This window comes from Cherax quadricarinatus, chromosome 4, assembly GCF_038502225.1.
Source record: "Cherax quadricarinatus isolate ZL_2023a chromosome 4, ASM3850222v1, whole genome shotgun sequence".
NCBI classification, from domain to species: Eukaryota; Metazoa; Arthropoda; class Malacostraca; order Decapoda; family Parastacidae; genus Cherax; species Cherax quadricarinatus.
In genome coordinates, this window is record NC_091295.1 from 56,190,288 (window position 1) to 56,204,245 (window position 13,958).

At 41.4% G+C, this 13,958-nt stretch overlaps 1 protein-coding gene across 4 annotated transcripts in view; it reads right to left on the reverse strand.

The window, feature by feature from the left end:
- The window catches only part of PRL-1 (PRL-1 phosphatase), a 434,055-nt gene that overhangs the window by 2,517 nt on the left and 417,580 nt on the right, over positions 1 to 13,958 (reverse strand). The window lies entirely within an intron of this gene.

Genomic DNA, 13,958 nt, shown 5'->3' on the forward strand with positions numbered 1-13,958 from the left:
GTATCAAGAAATTATGTGATATCCAACAAACAAAATAATGCAAGGAAGCATTGAAAGAAGCTGGAGGAATTTCATTTATTACAGACCTAAATAAAAAAAAAAAGGCACAATACTGTGACTGGAACGATACACAAATAACCCGCACAGAGAAGACAGGCGCTTATGGCGACGTTTCAGTCAGACTTGGACCATTTATAAAGTCACACTAACGAGAAGTAGAGCAGGACTGGTATATATAGGTGGTAGTAGTATTGGCGGTGGCGGCGGCGGCGGCAGCGGCAGCAGCGGCAGCAGCAGCGGCAGCAGCAGCAGCAGCAGCAGCAGCAGCAGCAGCAATAGAGGTGTCCACAGAGGGAGAGCAAGAACACAGAGATGGGGGGTGGGGGTAAATAATGAAATAAATAATGAAGGAACAGAAACACAAGACAGAAGAAAGACAACCCAGAAGAGAAAAAAGGAAAGAGGAAAGGGGAAGAGGGAGAAGAAGAAAAAAGGAGGAATCAGGTTAAGTCACGGGTGTTCTGAAGTTTGGAGCATTTTACAATGTAGTGGGAGAGGAAGGCATCTACAGAGACGAAGCCAGGACTAAGATTCATACAAGGAAAGTTGTGTATTAGGGAGGATTCAACCAGACGGCGACTGTTAAAGTTGGAAGTAGGGAAGACAGTTTTAGCAGAAGGCCAGTCAATAGGATGGCTGTGATCTCTGATGTGACAGAAAAGAGCATTGTTAGTGTCAGCAAGCCTAACACTATTTTTGTGCTCCCTAAGTCTGTCAGAAAGAGATCGGCCAGTTTCTCCAAAGTACAGTGGACCCCCGCTTAACGATCACCTCCCAATGCGACCAGTTATGTAAGTGTATTTATGTAAGTGCGTTTGTACGTGTATGTTTGGGGGTCTGAAATGGACTAATCTACTTCACAATATTCCTTATGGGAACAAATTCGGTCAGTACTGGCACCTGAACATACTTCTGGAATGAAAAAATATCGTTATCCGGGGGTCCACTGTATTTAAGAGGACAGGAGGAGCAAGAAATAGAGTAGACACCAGGAACATCTGTAGAGGGAGGAGAGGTATGAACGAGATTAGTGCAAAGAGTGTTAGTCTGGCGGAAAGTAAGCATGATGTCTAAGGGACGGAGAGAATTGTTGAGATTAGAAAGACTGGAAATGTAGGGAAGGCAGAGGACAGAAGATTTCCCAGGAGTAGTGTTTGGGAGAGAAGAAATTACGTTTAGCATGTGAGAGGGCAGTCTATGAAATGGGAAGGGTAGCCAAGACGGGAAAACGAATTATGAAGAGTGGAAATTTCTGCTGGAAGGAACTGAGGATCACAGATGCGGAGGGCATGGAGAAAGAGGGAGATAAGAACACTTTTCTTGACAGGGGAAGCATGATAGGAAAAGTAATGAATGTACATGCCACTGTGCATAGGTTTGCAGTAAACAGAAAAGGAAAAACCTTTATCTGAGCAGTGGACATGGACACCAAGGAAAGGAAGCAAGGAATTAGATTCCCATTCAGCTTCAACTTAATGGAAGAGGCAAGATTATTAAGAGCTTCAAGAAAAGGTTGGAAGAGACTGGAGTCATGAGGCCACAGAGCAAAGATGTCATCCACATAGTGGAGCCAGAGTGAAGGGCGCACATCGATGGTAGGAAGAACAGCAGTCTCGAAGTATTCCATGTAAAGATTAGCAAGGACAGGAGAGAGAGGGGAGAGCCCATAGCGACACCGAAGGTTTGAGAATAATATTTCCCTTGGAAGGAAAAGGAATTAGAGTCCACACAGAGGTGGATAAGATCAAGACATCAATAGGTATAGGGAGATGATGAAACCCTACATGGGCCTTCTCTCTAAGAAAATCACATCATCAAGAGGGACATTGGTGAAGAGGGACTCGACGTCAAGACTAAGCATCTTACAGGTCAGGAGAGAGCGAACCCGTTCAATGAAGTCTTGAGAGTGATGGAGGTGGGCAGGAGAAAAAGTACCAAGAAAAGGAGTGAGGGTTTTGGCCAACCAAGAAGCAAGAGAATAAGAGACAGAACCTCTAGAGGATATGATAGGACATAGAGGAATATCAGGTTTATGAGTTTCGGGAAGGCCACAGAAATAAGGAAGAGGGGGACAGATGACACGAAACCGTTAAACAAGGTCAAAGTCAGGAGGACAGAGGTCGGACAGAGTCCTTAGTTTCTTGTTGAAAGTTCTCTTGATGCGATCAAGAGGGTTGGAAATGAGAGGAGTGTAGGTACGTGAGTCAGAGAGCAAGACTTCAGCTTTATGGAGGTAATCCTCACGATCAAGGATGACTACTGACTTACCTTTGTCAGAAGATAGTATGACAATGTTAGTGTTAGATTTAAGAGAAGAAAGGGCAAGTTGGTAATGGCACAGAAGGTGGTGGTTCTTAGAAAACAGACTATCAAGAGCAGGAAGGAGAGCGCCACGTAAAGTGGACAAGTCAGGAAGATTACGGGAGCGAGACTGACGAAAAGAATCAAAAGAGATAATCACGGCAATACCAGTGCAAGGGGTAGGTGAAGTGGCAAAGGAAAGGCCAAAACCAAGAATTTAGACCAAGGGCTAGCTGAGATGAGACGAAGTTTATTCTGCAGTTTAGAAGAATGAATTTGTATATTCAGGCGAGCAATGTCAAAGGCAATGGTAGAGAGAAGGTTACAGAGATCTTGTGGTAGAGCTGCAAAGAGAGCATGTTGAAGGCATCTTCAACCTGGCATGTACATTCACTACTTTTCCTATCATGCTTCCCCTGTCAAGAGAAGTGTTCTTACCTCCCTCTTTCTCTGTGCCCTCCGCATCTGTGATCCTCAGTTCCTTCCAGCAGAAATTTCCACTCTTCCTGTTTTCCAGTCTTGGCTACCCTTCCCATTTCAGACTCTGCCCTCTCATGTGCTAAACGTAATTTCTTCTCTCCCAAACTCAAAACCTCCTTTACCCCCTCTCTCCAACCTTTCCTAGGCCGACCTCTACCCCGCCTTCCCTCTACTACAGATTTATACACTCTCCAAGTCATTCTATTTTGCTCCATCCTCTCTACATGTCTGAACCACCTTAACAACCCCTCCTCAGCCCTCTGGATAATAGTTTTGGTAATCCCGCATCTCCTAATTTCCAACTATGAATTCTCTGCATTATATTCACAGCACACATTGCCCTAAGACACGACATCTCCACTGCCTCCAGCCCTCTTGTTGCAACATTCACCACCCACGCTTCACAGCTATATACAAGCGTTGGTATAACTATACTCTCATACATTCCCTTCTTTGCTTCTATTGTCAAGTTCTGTCTCCACAGACTCCTCAGTGCACCACTTACCTTTTTTCCCTCGTCAATTCTATGATTCACCTCATCTTTCATACACCCATCTGCTGACACATCCACTCCTAAATATCTGAATACATTCACCTCCTCCATACTCTCCATAAACCTTATTTATATCCCCTTTGTTAATACCCATCTTCCACTTATACAATTCTATCACGTCTTCCCTCATTCTTCGTCTTGCAAGTGAATGTAATTTGAGGGACTTCAATCTTTCTTCATACGAAAGATTTCTAATCCTATGAATTAATTTTGTTCTCCTTTGTTGAATGTTTTCTAATGAATTTATATCCATTTTGTAATATGGAGACCAGAACTGAGCTGCGTAATCTAGGTGAGGCCTTACTAATGATGTATAAAGCTGCCAATTTTCCTCATTTAAATTAATTGGAATAGCATTAATCTGTTCCAGAGGAATTACTGCTCTCAGGAGGCACGACAAAATACTTCAATATGACGCTAATACAGGTCCGCCATCACAAATCCAGCAATCAGTTATTCGGTTCCTTCAGTTATTCGGCACTAATTTTGGCTAGCATAATTTCAAATTTCCAGGGTCGCCACACCAACCTGCTGGTACTGTTTGGTGGCGCTACTTGCTGCATAAGTCATTCCAATTTCTTTTTCTCCATTTATTGTTTTAACCTGCTTACTTTTAGCCCTAGCCATGGTTCCAATGAAAAGAAATGCTTCTCATTATGTAAAGCACCTACACAGTACATTATCCATTAAAGATAAGGAGGCTTTGAAGCCACTGTCAGTTGTCATGAGCTCAGTCTCATGATGCAGGAGAATATACTTTACTATTACACTAATATCAACACTACAGCTTATTTGCCTATCACAATTGATCTAATATGACATAATAAACAATATAAATAACATAAAACATATTAAATACTCCAGAATGAATAATATTTGGCATAACACCGATCAGTTCGACAGAGTTATGAAGAGGATATGGTAAACAAATACCATTCTCCTATCCTTGTCTTGGGGGCTTATATTAGAGAAAACAGAGTATAGCACAGGGCTAACTATGATATACACTCATACTCCACCATAAACATGAAACAAAAAAGTTATTTTCTCTCTATAGATTATCACACATAGCAGCATATGTGTAGAGAACTTAGGATAACCCAAAAAAGTCAACGTGGCTTATTTTTAGTACCTGGCTTGGGTTAGCCATATATGATTTTTGGTAAATATTCGATTCCCAGTCAGGGTAGAAACATTAGGCGTGTTTCTTTACACCTGTTGTCTATGTTTACCCATCAGTAAATGGCTACCTGGGTGTTAGTCGACTAGTGTGGGTGTTATCCTGGGACACTGACCTAATTTTCTTGAAATACTCAGCATAACAAGTAGTAGGTTGGTAGACAGCAACCACCCAGGGAAGTACTACCGTCCTGCCAGATGACTGTGAAACAAAAACCTGTAACTGTTTTGCATGATGGTAGGATTGCTGGTTTCTTTTTCTGTCTCATAAACACGCTAAGATAACAGGGATATCTTGCTACTCCTACTTACACTTTGGTCACACTTCACAGACACGCACATGCATATATATATATACATACATCTAGGTTTTTCTCCTTTTTCTAAATAGCTCTTGTTCTTTTTTTATTTCTTCTATTGTCCATGGGGAAGTGGAAAAGAATCTTTCCTCCGTAAGCCATGCGTGTCGTATGAGGCGACTAAAATGCCGGGAGCAATGGGCTAGTAACCCCTTCTCCTGTATACAATTACTAAAAAAGAGAAGAAGAAAAACTTTATAAAACTGGGTTGCTTAAATGTGCGTGGATGTAGTGCGGATGACAAGAAACAGATGATTGCTGATGTTATGAATGAAAAGAAGTTGGATGTCCTGGCCCTAAGCGAAACAAAGCTGAAGGGGGTAGGAGAGTTTCAGTGGGGGGAAATAAATGGGATTAAATCTGGAGTATCTGAGAGAGTTAGAGCAAAGGAAGGGGTAGCAGTAATGTTAAATGATCAGTTATGGAAGGAGAAAAGAGAATATGAATGTGTAAATTCAAGAATTATGTGGATTAAAGTAAAGGTTGGATGCGAGAAGTGGGTCATAATAAGCGTGTATGCACCTGGAGAAGAGAGGAATGCAGAGGAGAGAGAGAGATTTTGGGAGATGTTAAGTGAATGTATAGGAGCATTTGAACCAAGTGAGAGAGTAATTGTGGTAGGGGACTTGAATGCTAAAGTAGGAGAAACTTTTAGAGAGGGTGTGGTAGGTAAGTTTGGGGTGCCAGGTGTAAATGATAATGGGAGCCCTTTGATTGAACTTTGTATAGAAAGGGGTTTAGTTATAGGTAATACATATTTTAAGAAAAAGAGGATAAATAAGTATACACGATATGATGTAGGGCGAAATGACAGTAGTTTGTTGGATTATGTATTGGTAGATAAAAGACTGTTGAGTAGACTTCAGGATGTACATGTTTATAGAGGGGCCACAGATATATCAGATCACTTTCTAGTTGTAGCTACACTGAGAGTAAAAGGTAGATGGGATACAAGGAGAATAGAAGCATCAGGGAAGAGAGAGGTGAAGGTTTATAAACTAAAAGAGGAGGCAGTTAGGGTAAGATATAAACAGCTATTGGAGGATAGATGGGCTAATGAGAGCATAGGCAATGGGGTCGAAGAGGTATGGGGTAGGTTTAAAAATGTAGTGTTAGAGTGCTCAGCAGAAGTTTGTGGTTACAGGAAAGTGGGTGCAGGAGGGAAGAGGAGCGATTGGTGGAATGATGATGTAAAGAGAGTAGTAAGGGAGAAAAAGTTAGCATATGAGAAGTTTTTACAAAGTAGAAGTGATGCAAGGAGGGAAGAGTATATGGAGAAAAAGAGAGAAGTTAAGAGAGTGGTGAAGCAATGTAAAAAGAGAGCAAATGAGAGAGTGGGTGAGATGTTATCAACAAATTTTGTTGAAAATAAGAAAAAGTTTTGGAGTGAGATTAACAAGTTAAGAAAGCCTAGAGAACAAATGGATTTGTCAGTTAAAAATAGGAGAGGAGAGTTATTAAATGGAGAGTTAGAGGTATTGGGAAGATGGAAGGAATATTTTGAGGAATTGTTAAATGTTGATGAAGATAGGGAAGCTGTGATTTCGTGTATAGGGCAAGGAGGAATAACATCTTGTAGGAGTGAGGAAGAGCCAGTTGTGAGTGTGGGGGAAGTTCGTGAGGCAGTAGGTAAAATGAAAGGGGGTAAGGCAGCCGGGATTGATGGGATAAAGATAGAAATGTTAAAAGCAGGTGGGGATATAGTTTTGGAGTGGTTGGTGCAATTATTTAATAAATGTATGGAAGAGGGTAAGGTACCTAGGGATTGGCAGAGAGCATGCATAGTTCCTTTGTATAAAGGCAAAGGGGATAAAAGAGAGTGCAAAAATTATAGGGGGATAAGTCTGTTGAGTGTACCTGGTAAAGTGTATGGTAGAGTTATAATTGAAAGAATTAAGAGTAAGACGGAGAATAGGATAGCAGATGAACAAGGAGGCTTTAGGAAAGGTAGGGGGTGTGTGGACCAGGTGTTTACAGTGAAACATATAAGTGAACAGTATTTGGATAAGGCTAAAGAGGTGTTTGTGGCATTTATGGATTTGGAAAAGGCGTATGACAGGGTGGATAGGGGGGCAATGTGGCAGATGTTGCAAGTGTATGGTGTAGGAGGTAGGTTACTGAAAGCAGTGAAGAGTTTTTACGAGGATAGTGAGGCTCAAGTTAGAGTATGTAGGAAAGAGGGAAATTTTTTCCCAGTAAAAGTAGGCCTTAGACAAGGATGTGTGATGTCACCGTGGTTGTTTAATATATTTATAGATGGGGTTGTAAGAGAAGTAAATGCGAGGGTCTTGGCAAGAGGCGTGGAGTTAAAAGATAAAGAATCACACACAAAGTGGGAGTTGTCACAGCTGCTCTTTGCTGATGACACTGTGCTCTTGGGAGATTCTGAAGAGAAGTTGCAGAGATTGGTGGATGAATTTGGTAGGGTGTGCAAAAGAAGGAAATTAAAGGTGAATACAGGAAAGAGTAAGGTTATGAGGATAACAAAAAGATTAGGTGATGAAAGATTGAATATCAGATTGGAGGGAGAGAGTATGGAGGAGGTGAACGTATTCAGATATTTGGGAGTGGACGTGTCAGCGGATGGGTCTATGAAAGATGAGGTGAATCATAGAATTGATGAGGGAAAAAGAGTGAGTGGTGCACTTAGGAGTCTGTGGAGACAAAGAACTTTGTCCTTGGAGGCAAAGAGGGGAATGTATGAGAGTATAGTTTTACCAACGCTCTTATATGGGTGTGAAGCGTGGGTGATGAATGTTGCAGCGAGGAGAAGGCTGGAGGCAGTGGAGATGTCATGTCTGAGGGCAATGTGTGGTGTGAATATAATGCAGAGAATTCGTAGTTTGGAAGTTAGGAGGAGGTGCGGGATTACCAAAACTGTTGTCCAGAGGGCTGAGGAAGGGTTGTTGAGGTGGTTCGGACATGTAGAGAGAATGGAGCGAAACAGAATGACTTCAAGAGTGTATCAGTCTGTAGTGGAAGGAAGGCGGGGTAGGGGTCGGCCTAGGAAGGGTTGGAGGGAGGGGGTAAAGGAGGTTTTGTGTGCGAGGGGCTTGGACTTCCAGCAGGCATGCTTGAGCGTGTTTGATAGGAGTGAATGGAGACAAATGGTTTTTAATACTTGACGTGCTGTTGGAGTGTGAGCAAAGTAACATTTATGAAGGGATTCAGGGAAACCGGCAGGCCGGACTTGAGTCCTGGAGATGGGAAGTACAGTGCCTGCACTCTGAAGGAGGGGTGTTAATGTTGCAGTTTAAAAACTGTAGTGTAAAGCACCCTTCTGGCAAGACAGTGATGGAGTGAATGATGGTGAAAGTTTTTCTTTTTCGGGCCACCCTGCCTTGGTGGGAATCGGCCGGTGTGATAATATAATATAAAAATATAACAAGTGCCTTTCTATACAGTAGTATGTCACTGATGTCAGCTAGGCCTGTATACCTTGTACATGTACGTGTAGTAAATAAAGATATTATTATTATTATTATTATTTTCTCAGTTGTTTGTTGGGTTATCTTATTCAAACTTGGGCAATGTATGACGGAAAGATACTTCACGTACACCAAAAATGAAAGAAATCAGACCATAAATAGCGGAGTTCACTCCTCAGCCATTAGCGGCCACTTAGCGGTATATTTTTATATGGTTGTTATGGTTATATTCTCATTTTTCCGGTCTCATTTGATAGAATGAAAGATACATTACAAAAATAGATATGATTTTGATTGCTTTCATGATGAAAAGTACCTTGAAATTGCACTCACAGTAGCGAAAATGTTCTATTCTTTAGCGAAGCTCAAGAGTAAACAAATGACATCACCGTCCAATACCTGTCCGCCTGCCAGTCTACATTCCAGTACGGAGTCAAAAATGGATTGACATTATTTATACAATTATTACAATAATGCAGTAGTCTGCATAACAGTAAATCTTTTATTTTTTGTGAATAAAAATTCCAAATGGTAAGCAAGAGTAATATAAGAGGGGCCTGTAGCCGTGACTAATGAACAGAGAAAATGTTATTTTAGTGCCAGGAATGTCTGCATTGTTAGGTAAGACACATATGCAACAGTTAGACAACTTTATTCCGAAACGTTTCGCCTACACAGTAGGCTTCTTCAGTCGAATACAGAAAGTAGGCAGGAACAGTAGAGATGTGAAGACGATGTAATCAGTCCATCACCCTTAAAGTCGTAGAATTTGAGGTTGTCAGTCCCTCGGCCTGGAGAAGTTCAGTTCCATAGTCAGGAACTATCTGAAGATCAAGCGACAGTGCGGAGACTTAAATACTGTGGGAAGGAGAGGTGCAGGGTGGTGGTGGTAGTAGTAGTAGTAGTAGTAGTAGTAGTAGTAGTAGTAGTAGTAGTAGTAGTAGTAGTAGTAGTAGTAGTAGTAGTAGTAGTAGTAGTAGTAGTAGTAGTAGTAGTAGTAGTAGTAGTAGTAGTAGTAGTAGTAGTAGTAGTAGTAGTAGTAGTAGTAGTAGTAGTAGTAGTAGTAGTAGTAGTAGTAGTAGTAGTAGTAGTAGTAGTAGTAGTAGTAGTAGTAGTAGTAGTAGTAGTAGTAGTAGTAGTAGTAGTAGTAGTAGTAGTAGTAGTAGTAGTAGTAGTAGTAGTAGTAGTAGTAGTAGTAGTAGTAGTAGTAGTAGTAGTAGTAGTAGTAGTAGTAGTAGTAGTAGTAGTAGTAGTAGTAGTAGTAGTAGTAGTAGTAGTAGTAGTAGTAGTAGTAGTAGTAGTAGTAGTAGTAGTAGTAGTAGTAGTAGTAGTGAGAGGCAACTGAGAGGTCATGTCCCTCTCAGATCCAACCCTTCTCACTTGAAAAGCTTGTCCAAGGTGTTTTCTGTACCAAGATGCCACGTGTTGCAGTGTCTGACAAGATGAACATAAAAATGGTATACAATACCGACAGGTTGTTAGGTAAGACACATATGCAACAGTTAGACAACTTTATTCCGAAACGTTTCGCCTACACAGTAGGCTTCTTCAGTCGAATACAGAAAGTAGGCAGGAACAGTAGAGATGTGAAGACGATGTAATCAGTCCATCACCCTTAAAGTCGTAGAATTTGAGGTTGTCAGTCCCTCGGCCTGGAGAAGTTCAGTTCCATAGTCAGGAACTATCTGAAGATCAAGCGACAGTGCGGAGACTTAAATACTGTGGGAAGGAGAGGTGCAGGGTAGTAGTAGTAGTAGTAGTGAGAGGCAACTGAGAGGTCATGTCCCTCTCAGATCCAACCCTTCTCACTTGAAAAGCTTGTCCAAGGTGTTTTCTGTACCAAGATGCCACGTGTTGCAGTGTCTGACAAGATGAACATAAAAATGGTATACAATACCGACAGGTTGTTAGGTAAGACACATATGCAACAGTTAGACACTGCAACACGTGGCATCTTGGTACAGAAAACACCTTGGACAAGCTTTTCAAGTGAGAAGGGTTGGATCTGAGAGGGACATGACCTCTCAGTTGCCTCTCACTACTACTACTACTACTACTACTACTACTACTACTACTACCCTGCACCTCTCCTTCCCACAGTATTTAAGTCTCCGCACTGTCGCTTGATCTTCAGATAGTTCCTGACTATGGAACTGAACTTCTCCAGGCCGAGGGACTGACAACCTCAAATTCTACGACTTTAAGGGTGATGGACTGATTACATCGTCTTCACATCTCTACTGTTCCTGCCTACTTTCTGTATTCGACTGAAGAAGCCTACTGTGTAGGCGAAACGTTTCGGAATAAAGTTGTCTAACTGTTGCATATGTGTCTTACCTAACAACCTGTCGGTATTGTATACCATTTTTATGTTCATCTTGTCAGACACTGCAACACGTGGCATCTTGGTACAGAAAACACCTTGGACAAGCTTTTCAAGTGAGAAGGGTTGGATCTGAGAGGGACATGACCTCTCAGTTGCCTCTCACTACTACTACTACTACTACTACTACTACCCTGCACCTCTCCTTCCCACAGTATTTAAGTCTCCGCACTGTCGCTTGATCTTCAGATAGTTCCTGACTATGGAACTGAACTTCTCCAGGCCGAGGGACTGACAACCTCAAATTCTACGACTTTAAGGGTGATGGACTGATTACATCGTCTTCACATCTCTACTGTTCCTGCCTACTTTCTGTATTCGACTGAAGAAGCCTACTGTGTAGGCGAAACGTTTCGGAATAAAGTTGTCTAACTGTTGCATATGTGTCTTACCTAACAACCTGTCGGTATTGTATACCATTTTTATGTTCATCTTGTCAGACACTGCAACACGTGGCATCTTGGTACAGAAAACACCTTGGACAAGCTTTTCAAGTGAGAAGGGTTGGATCTGAGAGGGACATGACCTCTCAGTTGCCTCTCACTACTACTACTACTACTACCCTGCACCTCTCCTTCCCACAGTATTAAAGTCTCCGCACTGTCGCTTGATCTTCAGATAGTTCCTGACTATGGAACTGAACTTCTCCAGGCCGAGGGACTGACAACCTCAAATTCTACGACTTTAAGGGTGATGGACTGATTACATCGTCTTCACATCTCTACTGTTCCTGCCTACTTTCTGTATTCGACTGAAGAAGCCTACTGTGTAGGCGAAACGTTTCGGAATAAAGTTGTCTAACTGTTGCATATGTGTCTTACCTAACAACCTGTCGGTATTGTATACCATTTTTATGTTCACAATGTCTGCATTGTTTATTCTGGACCCTATTTTGAAATTGGCATCTGTTGAAATTTGTGTTAAATCGGCCAAATTGCCAAATTCTGACCACTTTATTAGGTAGTTGAAATAAGTGAATGGGCAGTTTCTTGTACTCAGTTGACAGACTAGAAGTAAATAAGTTTATTCAGGTATACACAAATACAGTTACATAGATTATCATACATAGCGGTGTATGTATAGAGAACCTAGGATAACCCAGAAAAGTCAGACAAAGTGACTTATTTCCAGTACCTGGCTTGGGCTTGCCATATATGATTTTTAGTAAATTTTTTTTTTCTCAGTTGTTTGTTGGGCTATCTCACTGAAACTTGGGCAATGTATGATGGAAAGATGCTTCTTAATGTACAACAAAAATAAAAAAGACGGACGATAAATAAGGGAGTTCACTTCTCAGCCATTAGCCGCCTCTTTGCAGTATATTTTCGTATGGTTTTTATGGTTGTATTCTCATTTTTTGGACTCATTTGATAGAATGGAAGATATATTACAGAAACAGACATGATTTTGATTGCTTTCATGATGAAAAGTACCTTGAAATTGAGCTCAAAGTAGTAGAAATGTTCGAGTTTTGCCGATGTTCAATGAACTGTGTAAGTCAAGTTGGTTAATTTTATTAAGTGTATTCTAACCTAACCACTCTAATTCGGCAAACTCAGTAATCTGGCACACTACAGGTCCCAATGATGCCGGATTTGTGATGGAGGACCTGTATCAACTCTGCTAATTTATCTATCACAATTCATCTAATTTCACCATCACTCAAGGAATGCACAACAGGTGCATCATTATCAATGTTCAGCATTTCTTCAATGTCAGCTTCCTGTAACTACATTAGCACAGTCAAGATGAGTAAATAGAATTGTCAATGCTTATTGCTTGGGTATGTTTATTCTGTGAGTGGGTTGGATTTGTGAAGGGCCTGCCTAGCATGGGCCAACACGTTGAAGATTGAGACACTTATGCAACATGTGGGAATCTTTGTTGAAGAAATATTTTGCCACACAGTGGCTTCATCAGTCCAATACACATCATTAGGGTGTAAGGAGAGGAGGAGTTTGAGATAATCAGTCCCTCAGCCTGGAGTTGAAGTGTTCAGTCCATCAGTCTTGTAGAAAGTACAGCATAGGGCCGTAGAAGAATTCTTCAACCTTGTCCAACCTTTGGACGAAGACTTACTTCGACTAGTGGATGGCACCACTATGAACCAGCCTCCTGCTTTGCCTCACCTGACTACAGTTTACAAGCCTCTTCTATGGCCGTATGCTGTACTTTCTACAAGACTGATGGACTGAACACATCGACTCCAGGCTGAGGGACTGATTACCTCAAACTCCTCCTCTCCTTGCACCCTTCTGATTTGTACTGGACTGATGAAGCCACTGTGTGGCAAAACATTTCTTCAATAAAGATTCCCAAATGTTGCACAAGTGTCTCAATCTTCAACTTGTCTGTTTTAAACCATTTATCACATTTGTTAGGCACTGCAACATCATGGGATCTTGATACAGTGGATCCTCAATTAACGATACTATCGGACAGCGATAAAATCAGATACCGATGTGTTTTTTCATCAAAACATTGGCCCGGCTAACGATGAAAAACTCAGTTAAGGACATTCGTCCTGAACGTGTCTGCACAGCCTGAGCCCATGTAAAGCCAGTGTGCCATTGTTTACAAGCCAGGGAGGACGATTCCATGCGTACATGCAATTTATTTTGTATTATTCCATTTTTTTAGTGCTTGTAACTGCTAAATAAGCCACCATGGGCCCAAAGAAACTTTCTAGTGCCAGCCCTGTGATAAAGAAGGAAAAACAATAAAATTAAAGAAAAAACTCGTAGCAAAGTACCAAAGTGGAGGAGAAAGAGAGGGGAGAATGTGCCTTCTGCAGTGATTCAGTGATTCTACGATATGTACCATACTAAAGCAGAAGGTATCAGTAAAGGCTATAGTGCCAGCCAGCGATCAAGTGTAGAATTAACAGTGTAACAACCAAGTTAAGCAAGTAAGTGATAGAAAAAGACACGAAATTAACTCTCCAATGTTGTTGGATGTGTATAGGGCCAATGAAAATACGCCGGCCTATGTATCTTCCACCACCCTAAACCTCTACCAGCATCTCCATCAAACTAACTAATTAAACTAACATCTCCTCCAAGTCTAAATATAAAAGTGTAAGTATAAAAGTAAATATAAGTGTAAATATAAAAGGACCCCAGTGGAAATATGCAAGTCACTGATTTTTTTGGGGTTATCCTAGGTGCAAGGTTCTGACCACAGCTTTGGTAAGATGGGGAAGAAAGAAGGTTGGG